Below are 17,708 nucleotides of genomic sequence, written 5' to 3' on the forward strand. Positions count from 1 at the left end.
TGTCACGGGGAGGGGTGGGGGCAGGAGAGACAAGACGGGAGTTACAAAAGGGAAATGGACACAGGGCAAAAGGGGAGATGAAGGACGGTTGCCGCAAACAAGTGGGAGGGAGAGTGGCAGGGCTCAGCTGGCTCCGGTGAGCCCTCTGGTCTGGTCGAGGAGATGTCCAGGAGAGGTGCGGATCTCCCCCAGCTGTAGCTGGGTAGTAAGTAGCCCAGGGCGGGGCTTCCCTGGTAAGGCCCACGGGCTGACGAGTTACGGCAGGAATCCCCGTCAACCGGACAGGAACTTGTCTGTGCCTGTCCTTAGGGCCCTGGGCTGGGACCCATGAGAGAGGGCTGGTCCGGGTCCTCCTACCCCGTCTGCCAAGGGCGGGTGCCAGAGTACGAGCTATTGGAAGCTGAAACTCTAACAGACTGCCGAAGAGGCAGGGTGGCCTGTGAAAAACTCTGAGCAGAGGGCCAATTAGGAACATGAGTGGGACCCCATGAGAGAGGAGTACCCAACTGAGTATCTGCCTCCTAACAAATAGTTCACATACCCACTTCAGATGATCAAACAATAGCATATTTTACTGGCAATTACACAAAAACAAACAGATAAAGTAACACACAGTAAAAATATACATAACCACATAAAACCAACACGTCCATACTACGGAAAGCAGAACTACACTAGTAATTATAACTTTGATGCACGATACTGCAGGGTGTTTAACTTTGTCCAAGGACTCATGCCATAGAGAAGACCAAATTATATTAAACTCATTCTATGTTGAACTGCATTTTTAATTAAGATATGTGGTCCTGGAAGTGCACAATGAGGGACACATACTAACTACAATTCCCTACTGAAATTCTCAATGATTTCTCTGGTAGCTTTGCAGACGCAGAACCTGCAGACATAACTCAGCTGCTCTGTGTGCTCTCACAGCATAAACTTCAACATCCAATGGTCTTATACATGCCTATCCAACATCTGGTGTATCTCAGGCAGCACACTAAGGCTGTGTCTAGACTACATGGTTCCATCGACAGACCCATGTAGATGAGGGTTGTAGGCAAAGGGAAATGAAGCGGTGATTTAAATAATTGCCGCTTCATTTAAATTTACATGGCTGCCGCGCTGAGCCGACAAACAGCTGATTAGCTGTTTGTCGGCTCAGCGCACTAGTCTGGACGCTCCTCTGCCGACATCAAAGCCCTTTGTCGGCAGCCCCGTTATTCCTCGTGGGATGAGGTTTACCGGCGCTGCCGACAAAGGGCTTTGATGTCGGCAGGGGAGCGTCCAGACTAGCGCGCTGAGCCGCCAAACAGCTAATCAGCTGTTTGTCGGCTCACCGCGGCAGCAATGTAAATTTAAATGAAGCGGCGATTATTTAAATCGCCGCTTCATTTCCCTTTGCCCAATAAACAAATCTACATGGCTCAGTCGACGGAGCCATGTAGTGTAGACGTACCCTAAGAGTGTGACTGCACTCCAGGACTTAACTCGAAATAAGGTATGCAAATTCAGCTATGTCAAGTGCATATCTTATTTCAAAATAGGTTATTTCAAAATAGGGAGTGTTTACACAGCACTTATTTTAAAATAGAGCACTCTTCCTCTGACTTCCCTTACTCCTCGTACAATGAGAATTGCAGTAGTCAGTGTAAGAAAGCTTCCAGCTTGACAGTATTTTGACACTACTTTGAAATAACTGCCTGCTGTGTAGATTCAGACTAAGTTATTTTGGAATAGCGCTAGTTATTTTGAAATAGTGTTGCAGTGCAGATATATCCTCAATGTTCCAATAGCAACTATGCAAGTGAAACAAGATAGACACAATGCTCTCACAATATTACACAGAAAAATGAAAAAAAGACACCACCACCTTATTATTAAATAATCACTCCATATATGAGCTCTCAATCCTCACATCAAAGGAAAACTACAACATTTTCAGAAGCTGAGCCTGGGAACTTAACTCCCTAAGTTTGCTAGAAAGATCATGGACTGAACAGATTTATGAGTCATTGCAACAATCTGTCACCCTTATTTGTCCTTTGACAGTAGAGGTGTTAACTGTCCACTTCTCCTTGAATGGTCTCTTGCAGCATGTGTTAACATCTGTTCCACCTTGAATTTAGCTATGGCCTCTGAATACCTTTCCCAGAGGTAAAAAAGAACTCTTTGTAAGCTTGGAAGCTTGTTTTTTTTTCATCCACAGGATTTGGTCCAATAAAACATACTATCTCACCCAACTTGTCTCTCTAAAATCCTGGGACCAACACAGCTCCAACAATATTAAAATGGACAAAGTTTTAAAATGAGCTTTTCTTTTAAAAAGATCCTCAATGAAAGGCTTTAACAGTGTTGTCATTTAGGCTTAATCAATATTAAGATGAATATTATGCCCCACATTGTTTGAGAAATTTCAGACTGTGTAGAAGTTCAGTAAAATAGCACTGAATTGCTTCACTATTTAGCAAGTTATCTTCACAATATCAATAGGGCTTACACTGTTTTATAATTAAATTTTAAATTCTTAAGTATATTAACCTGCCACAAGAGTCTGGTAAACACAACAGGTATACCAGATCCAGCCCATGGGCCCTTGTGTGCAACACCTTAGAACTATAAATTTTCTAGCAATTTGACAATAGTGACGAATTTCTGTGGAATATCTCTTCTCTAGCAAGAGTGTATATGTACCCAGAGACCCTTCTCTTTACTATTTGAAGCCCTACTGTCAAAAGTCTCAATTAGCAGCTGGAGTTCAGTAATTGCCTATCAAAATACAGGCAGTTTTCATGGGTTTTTTTTACAAGTGCATTCTCTTTTCATTTAAATACAAACAGTTCTATTTCTCCCCAATCCAGACCTTAGTCAATCGATAATCACAGGTTTCCACTTCATCTTTTTCAACGTGGAAAATGTTTGAGGATATGTTACCATTCTTTGTTTGAAGCACTGTACACATAGCCATCAAATAATTTTTGACTTGTTTAACAATCCTAAAATAATACTTTTGAGGCATACCTAAACATCTTACAAGCCCGGAGTGGACACACACCAATTAGAAATAAAATGAACCCCAGATAAAAGTAAAAAAATTTTGGACAATTTCTTACTTATGTAAATTTGAGCTTAATACAAGGACTAAAGATTTTTACTGAAATCTGCAACATAAGGCACTAAGAACAAATTTTATGAGTGAAAGGAAAATTAAAACAAGGACAAATAACATTTCATCTTAAAATGGGCTGAAGTTATCCCAACTAAACAAACTAGACAAGTTACTCAAACCAAGCAAATTACAAAGTGAGTTGTTTCTTTTGCCATATTGACAATTTTATATAGGCTTTGTGTGTGTGTGTGTGTGTGTGTGTGTGTGTGTGTGGTTTTGGTGGATTCAGTTCTAGTTTTCCTCCTTGATTGCTTCCAGCACCTTCCATACTCCATCTGCAATCTTTCTCCTCTGTCAAATATCTCTGTGATATATCTGAGTTCTCCCTGGTCTCTCTGTATCCACCCTGCTCTCACTGGTATCTCTTTCTTTAAATGGACATTAGCTAAAGATGAGCATATTGGATTTTGTTCAGTGATTTCATCTTAACTGATTTGCATTGTAAGATCATCTTAAATTAAATGGCAAGCTGTGGTAAAGTATATAAACACAACACTGGGATAGGAAGGGTTAAGGAGCAGTTCTGCGCCCAAGTGGTCCTGGTCCATTGCAACTGCAATGCCAGTTTCAGCTGAGAGAGTCAGATAACTCAGAAAAAAATGGATAGTAGGTAAACTAGGGAGATCGACACTGTGGCAGTCTTTGTTGCAGGAAAGGGACCTGCAAATGGCAGCTACCCTAGCTCCACAGCAGTGACTAGTGTGTCCTTAAGGATTAAAGAATGTTTTGTTCCTTTTTTTCTTGGTTTGTTTGTGAGACAGTGACAATGCCCTGGACTAGAAGTGGTAGTAAGTGACCTATAAGGCAAGTCTTGGTATTGTAGCCACCCTTTGGGCCCTAGGTAAGAACCCAGTGCAGAGGGAGAACCCCGGGGGGATAAGAAAATGTAGCATAGAAGTAAATGTGTGAGGTCTTGGAGTTGGGCAGGAAAGTCGTTTTTTGGGGAGGGGTAGGGTGGAGAGTGTGTGCAGATATTGTACTTCTTTGCTTTGTTGGATTCTGTTACCTCACAGAGGGATGGATTTAATTGGTGACCTGGTCAGAAGGGTGAGTTTCTATCTACTGAAAAAGAAACTAATCACACCATAATTACCAGCAGTAGAAGATGCTAGAGACCAAGAAGAAATGTGACCTAGAGACTAATCCTTATGTGGTATCTCTGGTAAGCCCAGCCCTGTCATACCAATGTAGTTCGGTAACAACCAAAAATTTCTTACATTTCATTTCCTACAAATAAATGAGTATATACCTAAATAGCAAAATCACTAAATCAGACTATTGGTGAAAAATTAAAAGAGGACCTTCTATAGATAGAACAGATACTTTATTCTTACAAACTGTACATGACTTTAATATTATTACAGAATATGCAGAGTGCACTTGCGACACTAAAGCAAAATTAACAATATTCAGAACACGTCTAAGTCTTATTCCATTGTTAAGAAGTTGCAGTTATTGAGTAAAAGTAATAAATAATAATATACTCACCATAAAAAGCTGAGCCTTAAATATCTTTATATTAGTTTGAATATGCAATGACTTTATATCCTACATCAGGATTTCTGCAGGTTCTTTTGAGCCAAAGACTTAGGGAACTAACAATTAGCTAAACAGCTGAATGACAAAATTTGGCTTTGATTCCAAAAACGACTGTTTAGGGAATATTCATGTGTTGCTATGCAACACAATTTAAAATCAACAAATGTTGCCAAATTATTTTTGCATAAAATAATAGACTTGTAAGATTTTACAGCTTTTAATTAATGAAGTTTGTGGTTATTAACTTTTAAGTACCTATGTTAAAAATGCTGATTTTTATAATGAAAAACAAAATCTATATCTTAAAACCAAATGGAAGAACCACCTCCCATGATGTTCGGTAATTTGAAAAGTTTTTCTCCCTTGGGAAAATATACAACTTAGTGAAATAACATTTTATGCTGGTCTGCTCACCTACCTTCTCTGATGAGTTGGCTGTGGAAAGACTGTGTAGATGCAAAGCTCAATTAGTGTAATTTATGTATCCTTGAATGTCAATCATCACTGTTGAGAGGTGGGACTTTCAGGCTCTCTGTGCATTAATTAAGAGCTCATCTCAGCAGACTTATCTTTCTACCTAAGGACCAAAAAGTAAGTTTTAATTAGATTCTAAAAGACAACATGTCATATACAAAGTAAATGTAGTTCTTTAGCTAGTGTGTAAAAATAGGACAGTAAGAGGACATTATTAATAACAATGTAAAGGGCATCAGTCCCTTGTTCACATTTAACTTCATAAATACAGAAGTATTTTCAATGTGCACATTGAGTCCTGCTTTAAAAACTGCATCCAACTCTTGTAACAATATGCAGAATCAACAGAAGATTGACTAGGTTGCTTGGATGCCAACATTATTATTTGACCCCTGTCTAATTACTGATGCTGAGCTGATGTTGATTGAGTGTATCCAGAGAACTGAAGTTAGAATGTATTTCTCTCTGATGGCCAGCTTTTTGTTCCAGGCTACCTTGTGACAGAATATGCAATGGGCAAAACAATGCAAGCTCAGCAAAAGTGAGTGAATGGACTTGCACACAGCATCACTTTCACAGCCTGAGTGATGGAGAAAGTATGCAGTTGTTGGCTGGCCCTTAAATTTTGGAGGCTCAAGAGAGGTTAAAAAACTAGCTGGGCTCTCTGGTGTCAGCTGCTTGAGAGATGCCTCTCTCATGGAACGGCTTGTATGAGGACTATCAAATATGCTGCTAGGACTCACTTGGGAAATATTACATAAATAATATATTACATCATTTATAAATGAAGGGAGAGAAAACAAATTTTAAAAGCTGGTCTGGAAAATAAACATGTCAGCTAATAGCTTGTGCATAGAAAAAAAAGGAAAAATTAAAAGAAAAATAAGTTTACACCTGAGAGAACAAGAATAAACTTGTTTGTCAGACACTGAAATAAGGAATATAATGAGAGTAAAAAAACTGAAATAAAAGAATACAAAAAGAAAGGCTGCTGTAGGAAGTCTTGGAAAAAACAACTAAAATGCCAAACTCCAAAATGAAATTTAGAACAGAGGAAAAACACAGAAAAATAGGATTTCAGGCAGATGCAAAAAGAAGCTAAAATAAACTATGTACACACTACATGACATAATTAATAATAATGATAAAGAAGGACTCTTGCATAGAAGAACAGTACAATAGAAAGATGCGTCAGAATGTGGGATAAGGTTTATTAGCTGTCCTATAAAGACTAAATGTGAGTTCTAGTGTTCTTCACTGCTATTGTATTTCACAGCTTTTTACAAAAGGAATAAGTTTGGGAAACACAGCCATCATGTATGCTATGAATTTACTACCTAACTAGTATACCTGACAGGTACTGAACAACAGTAGCAAAACTGACAAAACAAACTGTAGATATTACAGATATTCCATGTTAACGTTTTTCCTGTAAACAATACTGTGCAAGGAAACTATTACTACAGTGTAAGAGTAGTTATCTGTGAAATAAAATAAGAAAACATTAGCCAATAATTGATATTAATGCTGACCATAACAATATTTTATAATCCTCTCCCAGTTCATTCTCTCATATACTCCTAGCCATTTATATAGTGATTGTTATACAAGAGGGAAAAAAAGAACTCCCCAGGTAGAGGTTAAATCTAATTACTTATTAGATTTAAGAAACTGATAAATAGATGGGCTAAAAAAAACACACCCTTACATACAATATGAATATACTGCAATACTCCTTGAGAACTGAATATTAGAAACTAGCTATATTATTAGAAATTCAATCTTCATTGTATGAGTTAAGAGTACAGTAAACTTCCGATAATCCGGCACCTTTAGGACCCAGGAGGTCCTGGATTATCAGATATGCGGGACTATCGGACGGGGAGGCTATAAGAGGTCTGGGGTGGCATCCCCCCACGCCAGTCCCCTCATAGCCCCCCCTTCTGATAGTCCGGTTCTGCCCCAGGTGTCCCCGATTCAGCTGCTGCTGGTCAGTTTCAGCAGCAGCTGACTCTGGGACGCCTGCGGCAGAGCAGCTGGGGAGCTGCTTGGTTGGTCTGGTAGCGCCACCCCTCGGTGCTGCGAGACCAACCCGGCAGCACCCCAGCTGCTCTGCCCCAGGCATCTCGGATTCAGCCGCTGCTGAAACTGACCAGCGGCTGATTTCGGGAAGCCCAGAGCAGAGCAGCTGGGGTGCTGCCAGGTTGGTCCCGTAGCACCGCCCCTCGGCGCTGTGGGACCAACCAGGCAGCACCCCAGCTGTTTTTTTCCCGGCTTCCCCGATTCAGCTGCTGGTCAGTTTCAGCAGCGGCTAAATCAGGGAAGCCGGGCGCAAAGCAGCTCCAATTGTCCGGTTCCCGATGATGCCGGCCCATCAGGAGTGCCGGAGCATTGGATGCCGGACCAATGGAGTTTTACTGTATTATAAGGTCACATAGTATGAACGACTGGTTATATTATGTGTCATACCACTTTAAATACATGGGGGGGGGGGGTTTAGCTTTGAAATCTTGTCAGTTTTCCACTGGTTTTCTAAATTATCCCACTCAGTATGATAGACTTTGGACAGGGACATGTTTAATATTCACTAACACCTGTGGCAGATATTTTTAAATGGAAAGGCAAAAGAGATATGCCTACGGTATGTTGTTTTTACTCTCTTAATTGAAGTAAAGTATTGAGTCTTGTTATCTGCAGCCTCCAACTAGTCATATTTAGCACATTCCTTGTCAGCTGTGTCCCTTGATTAAGGTGATGGTAGAGATAATGAACACATGACACTGGAATAAACAGTAATTCTTTGTTCTCCTAAACAAAGATGAATTTTATAACTGTTTAATTTGCTATCATTCACAAGGGACAATGTCAAGAACTGAACCACAGGATTTTAAGTAAGTATAAATTGAACATTAGCAGCACGGTGCCTCCTTACTCCCTTTTTTATTTTTCTTAGTTTGTTCTCTTCTGAACTCAATTGGTGGTATGCTGCTTTGGAAGCCAGCCATAAAACAAGGCTAACTCGAACAATACAATCTAGATGATCTACTCAACTGTGACTGTGATTTGTGACCTGTCTTCAGGTGAATCAAATTCGGTCACAAAATCTTCTGACATGCAGCTATCACAAGTGCCTGAGAGACTGTCAACACAGTTGTACTAAATATTCTAAGTGAAACATGCTGAGAACCACTGGATTTCATGTGCTATCATGAAATAATCATAAAAGGTGTTCGAGCTTATCTAGAAGGACTCCAGTACATGAAAAACAAAAATATTCTATTTTCCTGATTTGTTTCTTTATTTGATGGTGAGGGATATAACAAATATTCTAATTACTATAGGTAATTCAAACAACAGGACAACACAAATTTTAAAAAGTGTCTACTACATTTTTTTTTTAGACACCTAGGCTAGGTCTACACTGCAATGTTAATTCGGAAAAAGAAACGCAATTTGCAGTATGCAAAATGTGTATCTTTTCCTGATTTACTTTCAAAAGAGGGTTTTCTGAAATTTGGCACATCTACACGGTGCCAAATTTCAGAAAAAAGTGCTTTTTTGACATGCCTTATTCCTCATAGAATGAGGTTTATAGGGATGGTGAAAGAGCACGTCTGCTTTTTCAAAAAAAAAAATTGGAAAAACAGACGCGTTCCTTAGATGCAGTGTTGTTTTTTCAGGATACCTCTGGTATCCCAAAAAAGCAATGCAGTCTAGATGTAGCCCTACAGTTTGATTTTTCCATGGTGCTGAGTAATGGCTGCTATTGCTTAGTTTCACAGAAAATCAGATTGTCACAAGCTGGTTTGCTTCTTTACATTAAGCAGGTCCAGCTCTCCTCAGCTGGAACTGATGCTCCCAGTCTGGCCAATTAACTAGATGGGTCAGCACATGAGGCTATGAAGAGCCAAACTGTCAATAAGGAAGGAGTAGGATGCCAAGTGCAGATATGGGCTGGGGACGCTGGGATTGCAGACAGCTTCAGGCCTTTCAGCAATCTGTGGGAACCCCAACTGTGGCCTGACACTTGTCTGTGCTGCTTGGCCATGGGATGTGTGTGGGGGGGAAGGGAGAGCAGGATGGTGGCCTGCACACCTTTTGGGCTCCAGGGAAGCTGTGGCTGCGGGCCAGGCCACACTATGCCTCACTGAGACCCACATGAGCATCCTCTGACTCTTGGACAGGCACTGATTGCTGAGAAGGAGGGCATGCCTTCTCAGGGAAAGTGTGAGCATGCATGACTGATGACTTTTTCCTCTTGCCCTCTACAGCCGGAGCAGCTGACCAGGAGGGGGCGCCACACCTGCCCCACCACCCGGACGGCTGCAGGGAACCCGTCGGCATTGGTGCAAGTATTTGAACCTGGCGCGTCAGCACATCTCAGTCCTGCAAAGAATGCAGAACACATTTAACCAGAGGATGGAGGCAGAGGCAGAGTGGCGCAGGCACTTGCTGGAGGAATTTGCCCAGCAGCGCACTGACATTTGAGCTGCTATCCGGGAGGCTATGGCCTTCCCCGGTCCTGTGCCTGGTCCTCTCCCTCCTGCTCAGCCTGCCCCTCCCTCAACCTCTCCCATCCCAGACCCAGGTACAGCCCCACCTCCTGCCCATCCCCCTACTGTCCCAGCCCACATGCGTGGCTGTGTGTGAGAAGACCTCTGCAGCCAAAGTGCCAAGGGCTCCTCATCAAGGCAGCACCCTCAGCCCTGAGCCTCCCTCCCCCCTTCCAGGTTGACATTCCCCCTTCCCATCTGTGAGAGTCACCGAGGGAAGCACTTTACTTTGTTTACAAACACTTTATTTTTCTGAACAAAATGGCATTTTATTTTTTCTGAACTAAAGAGTATTTTAGTTTTTCAAAAAACCAACAGTGAAATAAATGTTGGTGTACACATTTTTTCACCAACACCTGTTTCTGTTCTCAGTGTGTGATGAAAGAGTACAATGTGTGAATGTGGGGCTGAGGGGTTTGGAGAAGGAAGGCACCAGGGGCATGGGGCAATCCCACATCTGGAAGGCCCTGGGGAAAATCATCAGCCTCCTTGGGAGAATTGCTCCCTCAGGGCTTCTCGAATGCGCAAGCCCAGCTGGTGGGCTTGTTGGATGGCAGCTGTTCAGGGATGCTCAAAGTGCCTCCCCTCCACATCAGCCTGTGTCCCCCATGCAGGGAGGAAGGCCTCCCCTTTCCTCTCAACTAGGTTGTGCAGCACACAGCATGCAGCAACCACATCAGGGATGTTGTGTTCCACCATGTCCAGCCGAGTGAGCAGGCATCTAAATATGCCCTTCAGACGGCCAAAGGTGCACTCCACCTGGAAGCGAGCCCGATTCAGGTGGGAGTTAAAGAGTTCCCTACTCGCATCCAGGTGGTCGGTGTAGGGCTTCATGAGCCAGGGCATAAGGAGGTATTCCGCATTGGCCATGATGCAAGTAGCTATCTGCACATCCCCAGCTGCATAGTTCCTCTCCAGGAAAAATGCCCTAGCCTGCAGCTTGTGGTACAGGTATGAGTTCCAGAATCTGCGGGCATTGTGTGCCTGGCCTGACCATCCGACACAAATGTGTGTGAATTGTCCCCAGTGGTCAACCAGGGCCTGCAGCACCATGGAAAAGTAGCCCTTTCTATTCATAAGTTCAGAAAACCCAGCCCTGCAAATCCAGCCAAGATGGTGTGCAGGTCTCCAAGGCTGACAGTCCTGTGAAGCAGCTCCAAACTGATGGCTGTCACCATTTGCAGAAAGGGACAAATACAAACATACATACCAGGGCATTAGAGGAGCTGCGTGAGCTGATGAGAGGTGTTCCCTCACTCCTCCCCTCCCAGACCCTGAGAGCCCCTCCTCAGGCAACCCTCCTGTGCCCCTGCACCACCACAGGGTGAGGCCAGGCAGGCTTCTACCACTCCCACCCCATCCCCCAGTCTCTGTGCCCGGTCCTGACCATCCCCCTTATCCACCCACTCCCATGGACTGTCCCCCGAGAGCGACTTACCTCCATCAAGACAGCTCCGACGGTACACCTCCCAATGCCAAACTGATGTCCCATGGAACGGTAGCTGTCGGGGGTGGCCAGCTTCCACAGAGCAATAGCAACGTGTTTCTCAAGGGGGATGATGGCACACAAGCAGGTGTCCTGGCATTGCAGAGCAGGGGCAAGCTAGGCACAGAGCTACTGGAAGGTGGACTTCCACATCCGGACGTTTCGGAGTCACTGGTTGTCGTCCCACTGCTGCATAACAAGCCAGTCCCACCAGTCACAGCCTCCAAACTCACCTCTCCAGGAATAAGTTTGGGAGCAAGGGTAGTAGGGCTGCAGCCTGAGTGAGGGGCTCAAAGCTGGGTTCTAAATCCAGCTCTGCTGCAAACTTCATGATGCTCTCATGAAGATGCAGCAGAACTTCCATCATCACAGTATGGGGCCATCGCCTGCCATGGGGTAGCTCAGGCTCCATGGCCAAAAACACAGTGCAAAGCAAAAAACCAAACCTGAAAATAAACTGCTGTGGTGTCTGAGGAATCAGGGCAACCAGATCAAGCACTGCAGCAGCTTTGCTTTCCCTCTAGGAGGTACACAAGCCAGAAGCAGGAGCAGTGCAACGGCTGTCCAGGAGGATCCCTTTAAGTACGTGTCTATGCAAAGAGCATGCAGCAGTGCCTGGACTTTAAGGCTGCCCCGTGACTTGCCAAAAGCACTTCCGGGTGCCTTCTTTTGTCAACAGAGCGTCCGCCAGTCTGGACGCTCTTTGTCAACAAAGCGGATCGATTTTTCGATCTGCGTAATGCAGTCTAGATGCTCTTTGTTGACAGAGGCTTTGTTGACAGTATCTGTTGACAAAGCCTCTGTTGACAAAACCCTGTAGTCTAGACGTACCTTTGGAGACTAAAGATGCAAACCCAGAACTCGTGGACACATAAGAAAATGTGATTCTATCTCAATGGAAAAAAAGAAGCTTAAATAATTTTAAAAAATAGAACAGTTGCATATAGCTGCATTATTCCCTAAACTGAATCTAATGGCTATGTTGCTTCTTGTACGAAAATTGAAAAGTACATGTCTAAATTATTCACAATGCACATTACTGAAGAGGAAACTTATATAAAATAATTTAAGTTTGTAAATGGTTATGAAAAAATAATATAGAGTCAATTCATTATTGAGAGAGAGCAGATACTGGGTCCTTGCAGGTTAGCTTTCTGTTGGAGGATAAATTAGAAATGGAGATTGGGTATATTCTTATTGGAAGTTGTTTTACAAATAGGGTTACTAACTTTCAAATTGCACAAAACCGAACTACCTTGCCCTTCTCTTTCTCCGAGTCCCCACTCCCCGCTCTCTCCATCCTCACTTGTTCTGTCCCACTTTTGCTCATTAGTCTGGGATGTGGATTGGCATATGGGAGGAGATAAGGGTTCTGTCTGAGGGATGCAGGCTTTTAGGTGGAGATAGAAGTGAGGGATTCTGGGTGTAAGAGGAGGCCCTAGGCTGGAGCAAGCAGTTGATGTGCAGGGACAGTAAGTACTCCAGGGAAGGCTGGGTATGAGGGATTTGGGGAGTTCTGGATTGGGGCTCAGGGGTTCAGAGTGTTGGAGGGTGTTCCAAGCTGGGGCATGAGATTGAGGTGTTCAGGCAGTGCTTACCTCAAGTAGTTCCCCAGAAGTGGTGACCTCTCTCTTGGCTCTTAGGTGCTGAGGCAGCCAGGAGGCTCCATGCGCTGCTTCTGCTCACAGGTACCACCCTTGCAGCTCCCATAGGCTATTATTCCCAGCCAATGGGAGCTGCTTCTCAGGGCAGGATCAGCACACAGCTTCCGTGGCTGCTTTTAGGTCTAGGAGCCAGAGGGACATATGCTGCCACTTCCGGGAAGCCACACAGAGCCAGGCAAAGGGCCTACCTACATAGCCAACGAAACTTTTAATTACCTGGTCAGTGGTGCTGACCAGAACCAACAGGGTTCCCTTTTGACTGTGATTCTGGTTGAAAACTAGAAACCTGGCAACTCTATTTACACAATACACACCAGACCTTGAACAGGAGTGATAAAAACACAAACATCTTCTTCTGGTGATCACAGCCAATATGCTGATACCTGGTTCACATTTATTCTTTTTAAGGCATGGAGAGCTTATATTTAACCATTAAAATATTTTTAAATATATTACATCACACAACAATGAGCACCTACTATACACTTCACCTATATATAGGCTCTGAGGTGGAGACAGCAGTGAGGGATTCTGGGTGAGAGGAGGCTCTGCCTGGGCAAGTGGTTGATGTGCAGAGGGAGTAAGGACTCCAGGGAAGGGACGAGTATGAGGGATTTGGGATATAGGAGGGAGTACCTACATACTCTGTAATGCCACTTCCAGTCCAGGACCCACCTTCCAAAATGGAAGATGATGTCTGGCCTCTGTAGCCATATTGCACATCCTTATAGAACAGTAATAGCTACTTCACAAAAATCCCTGGAAGCAAGCCCTGCTGCCAGAACACTCTAAAGATATTAAGGCTGAAGGTAAACTCTCTTCCTGGCAACCACAGGTCCCCCATGTAAATACAGTACATTTATCCAAAGACTGAACAGTGCTATATTATGACTTAGAGGCTCTGAGCACAGCCACTCCAAGCACAAGTCTACCTGAACCACATGAGTATATACTCGGGGCAGTTGGCCCATGCTACCTCAGCTAACCTCCTATTTTCAGGATGTTAGCTCAGATAAGAACCAGAACAAGTATGTGTATGGGAGCTGGGAATCACTCTGCTAGCTCATAGTGTAGATATAGCCTAAGAAACAGAACTTGTAAGACTACATGTAGCGGCACCTCCTGGTGACTCCTGCCAAAACTGTCATATGTTGTGTGATATTTATCTGTAAGCTTAGATACACAGGAGTCACCTGATGACTCCTGTGTATCTAAGTTTACAGATAAATATACGATATATGACATTCTGAAACTTTCATAAATGTTCACTATCTGCTACTCTTGGTCACCACTTTTCCCATTTCCAAACGCAAAGATTGCTAGCATCAGAAACAACAAATGCTTCTAGGACAAAAAATAGTTTTGAACTATTTCCATTAATTTAGCTGTCTTTAATGAGGTAAGTATTTTATCCTTTTTTGAAACAATGTTGATCACAGTGTCTACCTTTGTTTTTCATTTTATCTTTCTTTGCAATTTAATCTGTTTCCCTCAACAGGAGACCAGGAGAAGAAACCAGCACGTTATGGATCTGATTTAACTCCTTCTGACTTTGTATTGCTTCCTACAAGGCCAGACTCTTGTGGACTTTTAGAAAGCGACCCCTATGCCACAGTTAGGAACTGCTGACAAATGATACTATCTGAGGAACAGTTTGTGAACCTATAATTAAAGACTATATGGTAATACACTCACACAAAAGGGTTGCATTAAAACCACATGTAATTTCCTGACTTCAGTGCTTTAAAAATCATAACTTACTGTTAGTATTTTAATGCATCATCATGGGTTTTTGTTGAGGCAATGGTGGTGAGCTGGAGGTTTTGAGGAACAAAAGAAAGCTTTTGAAATCTTATCAAGGTTATATGGAATTAAAATAGAAATATATTTGACATCTTATAATAACTACAAACTTCCCCCTTCCCACCACACAGGTAAGCTTGATGGTGGGAAAATATTTGCCAAATGTACACAGTTCTTGATGTACCCAAAATGATATTACATTTGAAAAGTTTAGACGTGTGTTTATATATTAAATCTTAAATTTTGCTTAGCTCAGTTCAGTTCTATCCAAACAAAATAAGAATTGTTCAGCTTGGCTTTCCTTGTGTTTAGTAAACCAAAGCATAGAGAAACACAATGGGTGGATATTTTTCTGTGACCAAAGATCTCTTGTGAAGGAGGGTCAGACTCAGATCCTTAATCTATCAGTTTATCACACAGCCTGGGAGTCACTTTGAAAATGATTCCATTGCAGTCAGCAACACCCAAAATGTGGATGGAAGTCATTAATCAGGCAGCCATACCTTAATGTTTTCTACTGCCGAGACAGCGACCATTGCTGACTCGATGGATAAGAGAGAAGTTTGTTTTAAATTGGGATGCACCTGTATGTGATAACTTTGGCTTCAGCATTTTGCTACATCAGTCTCCCCTGTTGTTCCTTCCCATTTGTCACATCCCCCTCACCTATCCTAATCTCAGTATCTATACTCAACTTTACTTTATACAGATATTTCAAATCCATATTTTTGAAATGAGAAAATAAACTGATTTACCCACATGTCCAGGGAATTAGTTTCTTGGTTGTTAACCATACAGTCGATTGAAAAGCTAACAAGTATATGATACTATTACCCTAGGATCCATACTAAGGGTTCTGGAGAGAACAGTAGGAGAGCTATAAATAGGAAAATGCCTAGCTGCCTATCTCCAGCCAGGTTAATAGGTTTGTTTTTTCACCTGAGAGGCTAAGATCAAAAGAACATTAAACTGTTAAGAACTTCTGTCTTGGAAGATGTGAGTGGGCAACAGCAGCTGCTGTGGTGGTGGGAGGTTAGGGTGGGGCAAAGACAGGATTGAGGCATAAACTAGAGAATGTAGCAGGTTTGTGCGGCTGGGGCCGAGGATGTGCAGGATGTGTGTGAGGCAGCTGGGCTTCGCTACGCTTTGAGAGAGTTGATAAGCTTTAAGCAAAACCCAAGCAGGTAAACCTTTGGTAAACTTAACATTGTTCTCTGCTTGCTGTGTGTACCTTTGGGATGAATGGACAATATAAAGCATCTGTTTTGAAGAACTTTTATCAATTGCTGGTCACAGATTTCTGGAGACAAGTATGCCAATTCCAGTTGGGTCTGTCATGCTAATATGGTTGAAAACAGAGAACTGCTACCCCGGGATTCTAGCTCAGAGTGGGCCCTAAGAACTACAAGGGTCAACTGTGGAAGAGATGAAGTTTGTAAAACTTGTCACGTGAAGGATGCAGTCATGGAGGACTGGAAGGGCTGAAAGCAGCTGCTCACTCTGTAACAGTATGAAGGGATAAGAGGGTACTGTCCAGGCCCAGCCAAAGATTTCGCGGGGCCCAAGGCAGCACGCTGTGTTTGGCTGAGCCACATGGCTGTGCAGCTCCTACTCAGGGCAGCAAATGAGCATCCAGGTGGGCGGGGCTGGTACTGGGCAGCGTGGGGCCCTGAATGTGCAGGGCCATGGAGCCCTGAATGCACGGGGCCCAAGGCAATTGCCTTGCTTGTCTTGCCCAGAGTCTTGGCCTGGTACTCCAGTTTAAAGTGGACAAATCACACTGGGAGGAATGCCATTAGAGAGAGGCCTGTCAATTGGAAGAGGTGGAGAAATCACAGATGCACCTTGTCTCTGAGCCATCACAACAATAAATAAGGTAATCTGTCATGATCAAGCCAATTGGAGCTGAACATTATTCTGTACTGCCTAACATATCTAAGGTTATAGATATGTTCAATATAGTCAATTGATTTGTTTGAAATAGCCTGTGATGTTATAACTAAAGACACAGTGCCACTTATGCCACCCAGCTTCATTATTGCATATGTAGATAATAAAGCTGTGTGGCATAAGTGGCACTGAGTACCAAAGCATTACTGATTTCAAGGTGTGTATTACTTACTACCCAAAGTACTCCATCAGTCCTCTCCAAATAAGGCATGATACCCCTTCCCCCATCTATTAAAATCAATGGAGAGGCACATCATTTTCTCTACCTTGGAAGTTATCTTTCATCCAAGGCAGATATTGATGTAGAAATCCAACATTGTATGAGACATACCTGTGCAGCCTTTGCTCATTTATGGTACAGGGGTTTTGAAGATCACACCATTTGAACAGATACCAAACTTTTTGTCTATCAAGCCATCATTCTCTCAACACTATTGCATGGGTCTGAAACCTGGACAAACTACAGACAACACTTGAAAGTCCGATGTTACCTCTGCAAAATCTTGAAGATCAAATAAGAAGACAGGTGCACTAACTTTAGTGTCTGGAAGAGGTATAGACCACCAGTATCAAGGCAATGATCATCCATCAGCAACTTTGCTGGATGGTCACATTGTTCAGATGCCAGGCCATTGCCTCCCAAAACAGGTCCTGTTTTCTCAGCTGAAAGGATACCGTAACATGGGAGGACAACAGAAGCGTTATAAGGACTTGCTAAAGGATAGCTTAAAGAAGTGCAACATTGACATTGACACTTGGGAAACACTCACCCAGGATCACTCAAAATGGAGAGAAGTCCTATGCAATGGCTCCCTGCTGTTTGAATTAACCTGCAGACAAGCTGAGGAGGAGAAGAGGTGCCGGAGGAAGGGGAGAATGGCTTTAAATCATGGTCAACAGCCTCCTGCTGTACCTGGAAACATCTGTTCTTGTAATAGAATTTGTGGTTCAAAGATTGGCCTTATCAGCCACCTGAGGGTCCACAACTCCTACGGGAAATGATCACACTCAGCAACGAGTGATGGCCCATCATCATCATCATCACTGACATGCTTCCGAACCCCATTGAC

The 17,708-nt window shown here is 43.1% G+C and overlaps 1 protein-coding gene across 2 annotated transcripts in view; it reads right to left on the reverse strand.

The window, feature by feature from the left end:
* Nucleotides 1–17,708, reverse strand: part of TENM3 (teneurin transmembrane protein 3) — a 2,279,325-nt gene that overhangs the window by 937,667 nt on the left and 1,323,950 nt on the right. For both annotated transcript variants that reach the window (XM_075930245.2, XM_075930244.2), the window contains one exon: nt 5,127–5,285. The gene's annotated coding sequence lies outside the window, so the exon portion shown is untranslated. The remainder of the gene's footprint in view (nt 1–5,126; nt 5,286–17,708) is intronic.

This window comes from Pelodiscus sinensis, chromosome 4 (genome assembly GCF_052426305.1).
Source record: "Pelodiscus sinensis isolate ZL-2025 chromosome 4, ASM5242630v1, whole genome shotgun sequence".
Lineage (NCBI taxonomy): Eukaryota > Metazoa > Chordata > Testudines > Trionychidae > Pelodiscus > Pelodiscus sinensis.